The sequence below is a fragment of the Giraffa tippelskirchi genome, chromosome 5, assembly GCF_054371585.1.
Source record: "Giraffa tippelskirchi isolate mGirTip1 chromosome 5, T2T-mGirTip1v1.2.pri, whole genome shotgun sequence".
Lineage (NCBI taxonomy): Eukaryota > Metazoa > Chordata > Mammalia > Artiodactyla > Giraffidae > Giraffa > Giraffa tippelskirchi.
Genome location: NC_137279.1, coordinates 67,882,230 through 67,897,599, shown reverse-complemented (window position 1 = coordinate 67,897,599; position 15,370 = coordinate 67,882,230). Strand labels below are relative to the sequence as shown.

General features: G+C 39.7%; 1 pseudogene; it reads left to right on the top strand.

Moving 5' to 3' along the window:
- The first annotated feature begins 12,844 nt into the window (after nt 1-12,844).
- On the top strand, nt 12,845-13,822 carry LOC145505187 (nucleolar RNA helicase 2 pseudogene; annotated as a pseudogene).
- Nucleotides 13,823-15,370: the final 1,548 nt, after the last annotated feature.

Genomic DNA, 15,370 nt, shown 5'->3' with positions numbered 1-15,370 from the left:
TGTCTGCGTATGACTACTGGAAAAACAATAGCTTTGACTATATGGACCTCTGTTGGCAAAGTAATGTCTCTGCTTTTTAATATGCTATCTAAGGTGGTCATAGTTTTTTGGGTTTTTTTTTTTTTCATAGTTTTTCATCAAAGGAGCAAGTGACTTTTAATTTCATGGCTGTAGTCACCATCTGCAGTGATTTTGGGGCCCAAGAAAATAAAGTCTCTCACTGTTTCCATTGTTCCCCCATCTCTATGCCATGAAGTGATGGGACTGGATGCCAGGATCTTCACTTTTTTGAATGTTGAGTTTTAAGCCAGTTTTTCCATTCTCATTCTTCACATTCATCAAGAGGCTCTTTAGTTCCCCTTTGCATTCTGCCATAAGGGTGGTGTCACTGCATATCTGAAGTTATTGATATTTCTCCAGGTAATCTTGATTGCAGCTTGTGCTTCATCTAGCCTAGCATTTTTCATGGTGTATACTGCGTATAAGTTAAATAGGCAGGGTGACAATATATAGCCTTGACATACTCCTTTCCCAATTGGGTACCAGTCCATTGTTCCATGCCTGGTTCTAACTGTGGCTTCTTGACCTGCATACAGGTTTTTCAGGAGGCAAGTAAGGTGGTATGGTATTCCCATCTCTTTCAGAATTTTCCACAGTTTGTTGTGATCCCCACAGTCAAAGGTTTTAGCTTAGTCACTGAAGCAGAAATAGATGTTTTTCTGGAATTCTCTAGCTTTTTCTTTGATCCAACGGATGTTGGCAATTTGATCTCTGGTTCCTCTGCCTTTTCTAATTTGGCTTGAACAGCTCCATGTTCTCAGTTCACGTACTGTTGAAGCCTAGCTTGGAGAATTTTTTTTTTTTTTAATAAATTTATTTATTTTAGTTGGGGGCTAATTACTTTACAATATTGTAATAGTTTTTGCCATACATTGACATTTTGACCATTACTTTGCTAGCATGTGAAATGAGTGCAATCGTGCAGTAGTTTGAACACTCTCTGGCATTGACCTTCTTTGGGATTGAAATGAAAACTGAATTTTTCCAGTCCTTTGGCCACTGCTGAGTTTTCCAAATTTGCTGGGATATTAAGTGCAGCATTTTCAGAGCATCGTCTTTGAGGATTCGAAATAGCTCAGCTGGAATTCCATCATTTCCACTAGCTTTGTTCACAGTATGCTTCCTAAGGACCATTTCACTTTGCACTCTAGGAGTCTGACTCTAGGTGATTGATCACACCATCATGGTTTTCTGGATCATTAAGATCTTTTTTTGTATAGTTCCTCTGTGTATTCTTGCCTGCCACCTCTTCTTAATATATTTTGCTTCTATTAGGTCCACAGTGTTTCTGTCCTTTGTTGAGTCCATATTTGTATGAAATGTTCTCTTGGTATCTCTAGTTTCTTTTGGAGGTGATTGGATCCATTCGAATGAAACAGGATAATCCTCCAACTAAAGATCCTTACTTTAATCATATATATAAAGTCTAATTTTACCATATGTGGTAATATATTCATCTAGTCAAGGCTATGGTTTTTCTTGTAGTCATGTATGGATGTGAGAGTTGGACTGTGAAGGAAGCTGAGCGCCGAAGAATTGATGCTTTTGAAATGTGGTGTTGGAGAAGACTCTTGAGAGTCCCTTGGACTGCAAGGAGATCCAACCAGTCCATCCTAAAGGAGATCAGTCCTAGGTGTTCATTGGAAGGACTGATGTTGAAGCTGAAACTCCAATACTTTGGCCACCTCATGCAAAGAGTTGACTTATTGGAAAAGATCCTGATGCTGGGAAGGATTGAGAGCAGGAGGAGAAGAGGACGACAAAGGATGAGATGGCTGGATGGCATCATCGATGCAATGGACATGAGTCTGGGTAAACTCCGGGAGTTGGTGATGGACAGGGAGGCCTGGTGTGCTGCGATTCATTTGGTCACAAAGAGTTGGGACACGACTGAGAGACTGGACTGAACTGAACTGAACTGATTCATGGGTTATGGAGATTAGGACATCAGCATCTTTAGTAAGAGGACCTTATCCAGCCAACCACATATAAGATCAAGTCCACCTCAGGGAAATAGTATATGGTATATTTAAACATGTTAATATAGAAAGTAAGCACATGAACTTTGACATAAAGTAAATCAAGAGTTCAACGTCAATTTGCCAATCTCTACAAGAAAATCCCCATGGAAAAGAAATGCAAAAAAGCAAAATGGCTGTCTGAGGAGGCCTTACGGATAGCTGGGAAGAGAAGAGAAGTGAAAAGCAAAGGAGAAAAGGAAAGATATTCTCATCTGAATGCAGAGTTCCAAAGAAGAGCAAAGAGAGATAAGAAAGCCTTCCTCAGCGATCAATGCAAACAAATAGAGGAAAACAACAGATTGGGAAAGTCTAGAGACCTCTTCAAGAAAATTAGAGATACCAAGGGAACATTTCATGCAAAGATAGGCTCGATAAAGGACAGAAATGGTATGGACCTAACAGAAGCAGAAGATATTAAGAAGAGGTGGCAAGAATACACAGAAGAACGGTACAAAAAAGATCTTCACAACCCAGATAATCACGATGGTGTGATCACTCACCTAGAGCCAGACATCCTGGAATGTGAAGTCAAGTAGGCCTTAGAAAGCATCACTACGAACAAAGCTAGTGGAGGTGATGGAATTCCAGTTGAGCTATTTCAAATCCTCAAAGGTGATGCTGTGAAAGTGCTGCACTCGATATGCCAGCAAATTTGGAAAACTCAGCAGTGGCCACAGGACTGGAAGAGGTCAGTTTTCGTTCCAATACCAAAGAAAGGCAATGCCAAAGAATGCTCAAACTACCGCACAATTGCACTCATCTCACATGCTAGTAAAGTAATGTTCAAAATTCTCCAAGCCAGGCTTCAGCAATACGTGAACCGTGAACTTCCAGCTGTTCAAGCTGGTTTTAGAAAAGGCAGAGGAACCAGAGATCAAATTGCCAACATCCGCTGGATCATCGAAAAAGCAAGAGAGTTCCAGAAAAACATCTATTTCTGCTTTATTGACTATGCCAAAGCCTTTGTGTGGATCACAATAAACTGTGGAAAATTCTGAAAGAGATGGGAATACCAGATCATCTGACCTGTCTCTTGAGGAACCTGTATGCAGGTCAGGAAGCAACAGTTAGAACTGGACATGGAACAACAGACTGGTTTCAAATAGGAAAAGGAGTACGTCAAGGCTGTATATTGTCACCCTGCTTATTTAACTTCTATGCAGAGTACATCATGAGAAACGCTGGGCTGGAAGAAACACAAGCTGGAATCAAGATTGCCGGGAGAAATATCAATAACCTCAGATATGCGGATGACACCACCCTTATGGCAGAAAGTGAAGAAGAACTAAAGAGCCTCTTGATGAAGGTGAAGGAGGAGAGTGAAAAAGTTGGCTTAAAGCTCAACGTTCAGAAAACTAAGATCATGGCATCTGGTCCCATCACTCCATGGGAAATAGATGGGGAAACAGTGGAAACAGTGTCAGACTTTATTTTTTGGGGCTCCAGAATCACTGCTGATTGTGACTGCAGCCATGAAATTAAAAGACGCTTACTCCTTGGAAGGAAGATTATGGCCAACCTAGATAGCATGTTTAAAAGCAGAGACATTACTTTGCCAACAAAAGTCCGTCTAGTCAAGGCTATGGTTTTTCCAGTGGTCATATATGGATGTGCGAGTTGGACGGTGAAGAAAGCTGAGCGCCGAAGAATTGATGCTTTTGAACTGTGGTGTTGGAGAAGACTCTTGAGAGTCCCTTGGACTGCAAGGAGATCCAATCAATCCATCCTAAAAGAGATCAATCCTGGGTTTTCATTGGAAGGTCTGATGTTGAAGCTGAAACTCCAATACTTTGGCCACCTCATGCCAAGGGCTGACTCATTGGAAAAGACCCTAATGCTGGGTAGGATTGGGGGTTGGAGGAGAAGGGGACGACAGAGGATGAGATGGTTGGATGGCATCACCAACTCGATGAACATGGGTTTGGGTAGACTCCGGGAGTTGGTGATGGACAGAGAGGCCTGGCGTGTTGCAGTTCATGGGGTCGCAGAGAGTCGGACACGACTAAGCGACTGAACTTAACTGAACTATGTGATATTAGACATAGCATGTTAAAATCATAGTTCCCTTTAAATTGTAATTGAAATGAGTTTTCATTTGTTTTTCGACTATTACAAGATGTTGTTGCTATTGTTCATTTGCTCAGTCATGTAGGTCTATTTGCAATCCCAAGGCCTGCAGCCAGTCAGTCTTCCCTGTCATTCACTATCTCCCATAGTGTTCTTAAACTCAAGTCCATTGAATCAGTGATGTCATCCAACCGTCTCATCCTCTGTTGTCTCCTTCTCCTCATGCTCTCAATCTTTCCCAGCATCAGGGGCTTTTCCAATGAATCAGCTCTTCGTATCAGGTAGCCAAAATATCGCATCTTCAGCTTCAGCATCATCCTTCCATTGAATATTCAAAGTTGATTTTTTTTAGGGTTGTCTATCTTGATGCTTTTGCTATCCAAGAGACTCTCAAGAGTCTTCTCCAAGACCACAGTTTGAAAGGATCACTTCTTCAGTGCTCAGCCTTCTTTATGGTCCAGCTCTCACATCCATACATGATTAATGGAAAATCCATAGCTTTGACTGCATGGAACTTTGTCAGCACAGTGATGTCTCTGCTTTTTAATACACTGTCTAGGTTTGTCATACCTTTTCTTCCAAGGAGCAAGCATCTTTTAATTTCATGGCTGCTGTCACCATCCATATTGATTTTGCAGCCCAAGAAAATAAAGTCTGTCACCGTTTCCATTTTTTCCGTTTCTATTTGCTATGAAGTGATGAGACCAGATGCCATGATATTAGTTTTTTTTTTTAAATATTGAATTTTAAGCCAGCCTTTTCAGTCTCCTCTTTCACCTTCATTATGATATACACAATACAAGGACATAGCATGCATATATATCAAGTTGGCCATAAAATGAATCATCACACAGAATTTCCATCAAAATTCCCCAAAGAGTTTTTGTAAACATAGACATAATTATGCTATTTTTAAGTATAAAAGCTAAGGAACTAGATTAGCTAAGATAGTTTTGATAAAAACTAACTGTAAGGAATCACTTTACCTATTTTCAAGACTTGCTATATAGCTATAGTAATCAATACTCTGATAATGTGAGAGGAACAGATACATAGGTTTAAGGAACTGAATTGTACATAGACATTCAAATGCATGCTTGACCAAAGGTAGACTTTTCAACCTTTCAAGAGGTAGTGAAGAAAATGAACATCTACAGGTAAAAAAATAAAATAAAATGAATAAACCTCAGCATAAGGCTTATATTTTAGACAGCAATTAACTACTAATACATCACAGAGTTAAATGTAAAATGTCAAACTATAAAATGTTTTTTAGAAAAACACAAGAAAAAATTTAGTTAGACAAAAACTCCAACAGATTTCCCTGGTGACTCAGACAGTAGAGAATCTGCCTGACAATACAGGGTATGCAGGTTCAATCCCTGGGTCAGGAATATCCCCTGGAGAAAGGAATGGCTACCCACTCCAGTATTCTTGTCTGGAGAATTTCGTGGACAGAGGAGCCTGGTGGGCTACCGTCCATGGGATCTTAAAGAGTTAGAAACAACTGAGCAATTAGCAAATAGCTCTTAAACTTAGTATAATACCAAAAGGCTAATCCATAATAGGAAAATTCGATAAATTAAACTTCATGAAAATAACTTTTCCTCTGTTAAAGAACCTGTTAAGGTAATGAATAGACAAGAAATACATCGGGACAAATATCAGCACACTTTATATTCAGCAAAGGCCTAGTACTTTGGAGATATTAAAAAAAAAACTCTAAAATTTAACAAACCATGCAATTCTACTACAACATGGACAAAGAAATGAAGCAACATTTAACAGAAGATATACAGATGGCAAATACGTGCATGGAAATATATTCAATATCATTAGCCATTAAAGGAATGCAAATTAAAATCATAGCCAGATAGTGCAACATGCATATCATAATAGCTAAAAAATAAAATAATACCATTAACTGTTGTTGTTTACCCCTTAAAACATTGCTGGTAGGGATATAAAATGGTGCAAACACTTTGGAAACCACTTTGGCAGATTCTGAAAAGACTGAACCTACAGTTAATAGATGACTTAGTGATTGAAATCTTGGATATTTATTGTATAAAATCAAAGACTTCAGTTCACACAAAAATGTACAAATATTTATAATAACTTCATTTGAAATAGCCCACAACTGGAAACAACCCAAATCTTTTGAACAGGTAAATGTCTAAAGCAATTCTGGCATATATCTAACACTGAATATTCAATCCAGTTCAGTTGCTCAGTCGTGTCCGACTCCTTGCTGCCCCATGAACTGCAGCGCTCCAGGCCTCCCTGTCCATCACCAACTCCTGGAGTTTACCCAAATTCATGTCCATTGAGTCAGTGATGCCATCCAACCATCTTATCCTCTGTCATCCCCTTCTCCTCCTGCCCCCAATCCTTCCCAGCATCAGGGTCTTTTCCAATGAGTCAGCCCTTGGCATGAGGTGGCCAAAGTATTGGAGTTTCAGCTTCAACATCAGACCTTCCAATGAACACCCAGGATTGATCTCCTTTAGGATGGATTGATTGGATCTCTTTGCAGTCCAAGGGACTCTCAAGAGTCTTCTCCAACACCACAGTTCAAAAGCATCAATTCTGCGGTGATCAGCTTTCTTCACCGTCCAACTCTCAGTAAGAAAAAGAAACATTGTTCATACACATGACAGCCTGCATGAATCTCCAGAGATTTAGGCTAAACAACAACAACAAGAAAAGCAGTTCCAAAAGGCTGCATACTCTATGATTCCATTTATATAACACTTATGAAACAACTTAATTACAGAGCTAGACAACAGGTTAGTGGTTGTCAGGGATTAGGAGAGGTAAGTGGGATGAAGCCTTGGCTGGAAGGAAGTGGGTGTGGTTATAAAAGGGCAGCATGAGGGGCCCTGGAGCTGATGGAAATGTTTTGTCTTTACTGAATTAGTGTAAACATCCTGGATGTGATATTGTGCCACAGTTTTGCAAGAAGTTACTATTAGGGGAAACTGGGTAAGGATGTGGGCTTCCCAGATGGTGCAGTAGTAAAGTATATGCCTGCCACTGCAGAAGTGGGTTTGATCCCTGAGCCAGGAAGATTCCCCTGGAGGAGGAAATGGCAACCCACTGAAGTATTCTTGCTTGGAGAATCCCATGGACAGAATCCCATAGTCCTGGTGGACTATGGTGTTACAAAGAGTTGGACATGACTGAGCATGCTCACATAAGTAAAGGTGCACAGGATTTTAGTTTCTGGATTATTTCTTCCCAATAGCTGTAAATTTACAATTATGTTAAAATACAAAGATCTGTAAGAACAAAAAAATCATCTAAAATTAAATTAATCAGCATAGTTCTCAGTAATCTCCTTGGGAGAATTTTGAATATGTTGGACACAAGGATGCTATTCTTCTAAATAATAAACAAATGCTTAAATATGTTGATTGTTGTTATTCAGTTGCTCAGTTGTGTTCAGTCTTTGCGACCCCAAGGACTACAGCACATCAAGTTTCCTTGTCCTTCGCTATCTCCCAGAATTTGCACAAACACGTCCATTGAGTTGATGATTATTCTACCTAACTTAATGCTTCAAAGACATAGCTTATTAAAATAAGCAGACATTTCCAGATGATTTTTTATTTTATCTACAATTTGCACTTCTTTGAAATATAATGAGTAAAGTAACTTTATATGTAGCATAATGCTCAGAAAAATGCTTCCATTGTTTTATACCTTTAATAGAAATTTGAGAAAATTTGAAAAGTATCCATATTCTTTTTTATTTTTTAATTGCAATATAATTGACATAGTAGTTTCAGGTGCACAACATAATGGTTCAGTATTTGGGTATCCAGAGATGATTACTACAATTAAGTTCAGTTAACATGCATTTTAGCATCAGTTTTCTAAATATATATTTAATATACTTGACTAGTAAAACTTTCAAAATTGAGTTGCTAGGTCACAATGGATTCCCCTATACCTGCATTCTATTGTGGCTTTTAAACTCCAAACATTTGGTTTCTGTGATAAAAATGTTGGCAGATTCACTCACTTAAACATACTGGATTCCTCTTTCTTTAAAGAAGTGTCTTAGTCATAAGAATGGTTTATGTTCAATGTAGCTTTCAGGAAAATAAACCACTTTCTAGATAATTTTTATATCATTAAATGGTTATTCAATGTAACCAACCAAAAGATATAACAAAGGTACAAACATCAGCATAAACATAACATTAAGAATATTTTAGAACATTTCTTATAAAATAACCTTGTAAAAATAGATGTGACACTCCTTTTGAAAATTATTGTACAATCAAGAGACACTGTGGAGAGGAAATGGAATATCCAAATTAGTTTTTATTTAATCGCACAGCAGTTTATATTTAGTTTTTTATCTGAAACATTTTTGCTCTTACTTCTTTCCACTATTTACTTGTTATTACTTGTAATTACTTTGATGAATTAGCATTTAACAGCTCATTACATATTTCTTCGTTTTCTCTGTATTGGTTAATAATGAATTATGTGTATTATTACTTTTTTTTAGTTAATTAGTGTTACTTTAGTGCAATCTTACTAAAGCAAAATTACAGGATGCCAATATTTGAGAAATAAAGGTATCATTCCTTATTATAAACAAAAATTATTAATGAACTGTTACTATTGGCACAGTTAAATCTAACACTAGACTTCAATTTTTGTGCTAGGAATACTTCTAGGAAAAAGTTCAGCAAATATCTACACCATTCACTGAGGTCTTCCCTTACCACACTTTAAGGTTACAACCTATCCTTACGGTTTTTTTTTTTTTTTTACTCTTTCAAGCTATTTTTTTTCAGTATATATTGTCATTCCCTCCCATAGTGTGTATTTATTTTTATTCAAATTAGTATTTTATCTATATTTTACTCAGCAAAGGTATGTACCCAGGACCTTAATTTTTTTTTTAATAGATGAAAGATACCAAGAAGTGATCAAACAAAAAAAGTATTTCACCCTTTAGGGAATTTATTAAAGACTAGCATTTTTTTTTTTTCCAAAAAGGCTTGCAAGTTTACAAGTGTACTTTTTAAATACAAGTGTTTGATAATAAAGGTCATACAGAAAACTGAATGGTAGAATGATGTACTGGACCAACATTCTCAATATGGGGCAGAGAAAGTGTGAGGAATAAGGAGCACTGCTGCTGCTGCTGCTAAGTCGCTTCAGTCGTGTCTGACTCTGTGCGACCCCATAGACGGCAGCCCACCAGGCTCCGCCGTCCTTGGGATTCTCCAGGCAAGAATACTGGAGTGGGTTGCCATTTCCTTCTCCAATGCATGAAAGGGAAAAGTGAAAGTGAAGTCGCTCAGTTGTGTCCGACTCTTAGCGACCCCATGGACTACCAGGCTCCTCCATCCATGGGATTTTCCAGGCAAGAGTACTGGAGTGGAGTGCCATTGCCTTCTCTGAAGGAGCACTAGTGGGCTATGAAAGCCACTCTTCCTTTCTCTCCTTGTTTCAATTTTCCCTCCTGTGATGGGGTGGGGAGAATAAGTCAGCAACTCCTGTGCTACAGGTCCTCCTGTCTCCAATTCAGTTAGAAGGAGGAAGAGACTCACTGGACTCAAATTTCTACTCAGCTTACCAGAGAACCCTGAGATGGGAAATACTGAGATCTTGCTGATTTTCTCATACTGGTGAATCCTCTTTTATCTTTTCATGAGTTAGACCCCAGGAATTGAGTAGAAGTCTAGGCACCAACCCCATAGCAGCAGTCATTCCAGTACAGCCTGAGCCAATCCCAATAAAGTAATAGGACTGCAGCAACACTTGAGGTAGGTGGTCCTGAATTACAGTCTTACTAAACAGCCTGGCTTGTGATTTTTATACAGGAAAACCTAACAGGACAGGCAGGCAGGTGGGTGCACCAAAGCCTAGGCAAGAAGATGTGATGGAGGGAAGGATTTGAGTAATTTAGGGAAGCCTGGCATGCTGCAGTCCATGGGGTCACGAAGAGTCAGACACAACTTGGTGACCAAACAACATAACAATGGTCAAAAACTCTACTAGATAAATAGTAAAGAAAAGAAGAGGCTGACAAGAGGGGAGAAAGTGATGTGAACAAATTAGAAGTTTCAAGGAGTTCATTTATTCATTCCTCAAAAATTTATTAGCTGCTGCTATAATGTTACAAAACTGCCATGTTCTGAAAGAAAAGGAAATAGCAAATTGTCTCTGCCCTCAAAGAGCTTATGGTCTTGTAGAAAAATGGTATTAGTCAAGTAGTAGTACATACAATATTTAATTACTTAATATAGTAAATGCAAAGCAGAAAAGTTCAATAGATTAAAAAGTTATAATGGGAGAATGCAGGGAAGGGAAGACAAAACCCTAGGAGGGGCACCAGCAAGTGTGAAGGCTTTGGAGAGAAGCATTTGATAAACTTGAAGACAGAGAGGAAAATCATTGTGAGATAAAGCTTGAGTGGCCAAAAGGAAACCATTATTCAGGGCCCAACTGGTCACTTTCAATATTATAATCTCTAATTTAGGAGATTTAAGAAGCTTTAAGAGGGTTTTCAGTACCAGTATACTTGAGTGTTTATGATCAAGAGGGGGTGTGAAGAGAAGATTCTAGCTCTTGTGAGATGGAGCTGGAATACACTGAAGGAGACAAATAAGGAAGATCATTTGACTGTAGAATATTGAAATACTTGGTCAGAAAAACAGAAGAGAGAGTCACCAGGTCAGAGCAATGCTACTGTGAATGTAGGTATAGAATAGCCTTGCTTCAGCCTAGTCCGATAACATCCTAAAAGAAGTTCTTTTTTTTTTGCTTTTTAAGTTTCTATATCTAAACCTTTCTATACAGGAAACCCGGGTTTGACTCTTGAGTTAGGAAGATCCCCTGGAGAAGGAAATGGCAACCCACTCCAGTGTTCTTGACTGGAGAATCCCATGGACAGAGGAGTCTGGCAGGCTACAGTCCATGGGGTCACAAGAGTCAGACCTGACTTCCCAACTAAACCACCATATCTAAACCTACAGGGCTTCCCTGGTGGCTCAGATGGTAACGAATCTACCTGCAATGCAGGAGACCTGGATTTGATCCCTCCATCAGAAAAATCCCCTGGAGAAGAGAATGGACTCACTCACAGAACCCACTCCAGTATCCTTTCCTGGAAAATCCCATAAACAGAGGAACCTGGTGGGCTACAGTCAGTGGAATCACAGAGTCAGACATGACTGAGCATCCACCACACCCCTCACCCTGACACACATACATATAAACCTACGCTGAGATATCTTCTAGGAACACTCAGAAGTTCAGAACCCACAAAAGATAGTAATAAAATGAGAACGAGAATAATGGAACCCTACTCTTTGGGATTAGAACACTTTTTCACAAATTAGTTTAGTTAAAACTTATAAGCAACATAGGGCTCCCCAGGTTGCTTCAGTGATAAAGAATCCACCTGCCAATGCAGGAGACACTGGAGACATGGGTTCAATCCCTGAATTGGGACGATCTCCTGGAGGAGTAAATGGCAACCCATGTCAGTATTCTTGCCAGGAAAACTCCAATGGACAAAAAACCTGGCAGGCTACAGTCCATGGTTTGCAAAGGATTGAACATGACTGAGTGACTAACATACACACACACATCGGCTCCATGTAGCAGGAAATTCCAGTGAAAATGGACTCATTGGAAAAGACCCTGATGCTGGGAAAGATTGAAAGCAGGAGGAGAAGGGAACGATGAGAAGGGAAAGGATGAGATGGCTGGATGGCATCACCAGCTCAATGCACATGAGATTGAGTAAGCTCCCACAGATGGTGAAGGACAGGGAAGCCTGGCATGCTGCAGTCCATGGGGTCATGAAGAATCAGACATGACTGAGCAACTGAACTGAGCAGGCAATTTCTTTTTCTTTTTTTTCTTAATTTAATTTTATTTTCAAATATGTACAGTAAAGTATTTTGATAACCTACTTAAAGAATTATCTTTAAACAATTTAAATTAAAAGCTTTTGCAAAGAAACATGTTCAAAGAAAAGCAACAAGAAGACTGTAAATGCTAAAAGTAGATAAATGGCATTTAAAGAAAAGCCAAGATTCATCCCATCAAGTGTCTTACTTGGAGGGTGGTTTTTTTTTTTCTGTTAAAATATACATTGCAAACTGTGACTCATAAAGACTTAGAAAAGTTGAACAGGCTATTTAAATGAAAATAAATCGGAAAGATTTACACAAGATGTCCATAACAAAGGATTCCAGACCCAGACAGTTTCACACATTATTTCTATCCAAACTTTGTGATAGTTACTCTCCTTTCTGATCCATTTCCTCTCCTTTCCTGAAAAACAGCATTCTTTCTTCTCAGAGTCTCCTGTCTGCTTGGAACATCTTCCCTTGAGCTTCCTCACTCAAGTGGGTTACCTCTCATTAAGACTGTCCCAAATACCCAAGTTAAATTTGCCATCCTCCAGTTCTATCCAGCACTTCCCACTTGTCATGCTTAATTTCTTTTTTCCCGGTGTGATGCATGCTCAGTCACTCATTCATGTCTGACTTTTTGTGACCCCATGAATTGTAACACTCCAGGCTCCTCTGTTCATGGAATTTTCCAGGCAAGAATACCAAGAGTGGGTTGCCATTTCCTCCAGCTATTCTTTTTTGCCCAGACACGACAAATTGCTATCTATAGTATCTATAGTGCTTCGTTTCATATTTTGTGAAATGAAGAAAGAAGCCCAGGAGTTGTCACAGATTGTGGCTGTAAGACAGGATGCCCAGTCGTTACACAGAGACATTCCACAGAAGCAAAGGGAAATTACCCCGAAAAGTTTTAGAAATGGTGATTTTGGAGTTTTGGTTGCAACCAATGTTGCTGCACGTGGGTTAGACATCCCCGAGGTTGATCTGTTTGTTCCAAGTTCTCCACCAAAGGATGTTGAATCCTACATTCATCATTCTGGGCAAACAGGGAGAGCTGGGAGGGGTTTGCATCTGCTTTTACCAGCACAAAGAACAATACCAGTTAGTCCAAGTGGAGCAAGAAGCGATAATTAAATTTAAACGAATAGGTGTCCCTTCTGCAACAGAGATAATAAAAGCTTCTAGCAAAGATGCCATCAGGCTCTTGGACTCTGTGCCTCCCACTGCGATCGGTCACTTCAAGCAATTAGCCGAGAAGCTGATTGAGGAGAAGGGAGCTGTGGAAGCCCTGGCAGCACCCCTGGCCCACATTTCCGGTTCCACCTCTGTAGACCAACGCTCCTTGATCAGCTCAGAAGCACGCTTTATGACCATGATCTTGCGGTGCTCAATTGAAATGCCAAACATTAGTTATGCTTGGAAAGAACTTAAAGAGCATCTGGGAGAGGGTATTGATTCCAAGTGAAGGGAATGGTCTTTCTCAAAGGAAAGCAGGGTGTTTGCTTTGATATCCCTACTGCATCAGTAACAGAAGTACAGGAAAAGTGGCATGATTCACGGCGCTGGCAGCTTTCTGTGGCCACAGAGCAACCAGAGCTAGAAGGTCCATGGGAAGGATATCGCAACTTCCGAGGACAGCGGGAAGGCAATCGAGGCTTCAGGGGACAGCAGGAAAGAAGTAGAAGCTTCAGAGGACAGCGATCAGGAGGTGGCAACAAAAGTAACAGATTCCAAAACAGAGGCCAGAAGCGGAGTTTTAATAAAGTATTTGGACGGTAACTTGAAGTAGAGGTTTTATTTAGCAAAAATAGAACTATGTTCAGCAATGTGGAAATGAACATTGTTTTTCATACAAAGTTAAAAGCACATTGTATTTCCTTCCTGACCACTTGCCCAGTTCCCATCTCTTCGAGAGAGAAAAGCTTCATCTAAATTATTTCATTTGATTGATGACTGTCATTTATAGCCTTATTGCTACTTCCATCTTGGGTATTCCTTTGGAAAAGGTGTATGGATTCATTACATATTCTAATGTATTGTCTATAGATTATAAGATAAAGTCAAGCATGTATCTGCTGACACTTTTTAAGTTGACCTGTCTTTATACTTAGAAATATCTCTTAATAGTAGGCTTCCCTGGTGGCTCAGATGGTAAAGACTCTCCTGCAATGCAGGATCCCTGGGTCGGGAAGATCCCCTGGAGAAGGAAATGGCAACCCACTCCAGTAATCTTGCCTGGAGAATTCCATGAACAGAGGAGCCTGGCAGGCTACAGTACATGGGGTTGCAAAGAGTCAGGCATGACTGAGCAACTGTCACTCATAGTGCTATATAACTTAGCTATTAAATATATTTATCCCCTCTTCCACACACAGATACACACTGCAATGAAAATGAAGTAAACATAAACACTTTAGTCTCTTGTTTATTGCTCATTTCTGTTGCCTTAATGTATCCCAGTTCTTATTTCTTGAAAGAATAAATGACATTTAGGAGGGCAAACGATCATCCCTCACTCTCTCCGCATCCACTTTTGCAAGGAAGAAAGAACACCTGCCTCTTAAGATTTATTTGGACAACTATGTTGCCTTTTGTTCTCACCATCCACTCTTCCAGGGAAAAGGAGAAACTTGACTGACAGGTGAGACGAAACAACCTCAATAAGCAGGGGCATGAGGTAGGATCTCCTATGCTCTCTTTTTCTCTTCCTGTCTCCCTGTCACTGAGCTTTTTTTGCTCCCTTAGATCTACTCAGTGCGGGTACATTCAGTGCTACAATATATTAATGAAACAATAATGTTAGTAAATCAAATTCTATCTAACCATTTTGACACAGGCCATTGACTGAAAACTCAATGGAGAAAGAATTAAAATGTGTATGTATCATTAAACCATTTCAAAACTAAATATTTAGTCTCAATATTCATTTCATGGGCTTCCCTGGTGGCTCAGATGGTAAAGAATCTGCCTGCAATGTGGGAGCCCTGAGTTCGAGCCCTGGGTTAGGAAGATCCCCTGGAAGAGGGCATTGCAACCCACTCCAGTATTCTTGCCTGGAGAATCCCCAAGGACAGAGGAGCCTGATGGGCTATAGTCCATGGGGTCACAAAGAGTCAGGCATGACTGAGTGAATAAGCACAGCCCATTCATTCTATAATTCTCACCTGACTATAATTGTTAGGGTTTCCAAGGGGCTTACAGTGTATAGTTAAAATATGGCCCATTGTGGTGACCTGACAAACAAGGCATGAGGACACAGTGGCCGCATTGCCCTGGTGGGCATCCTGTTTTTCCCTTAAGGCGATATCCTGTTTTTCCCTGCTGATG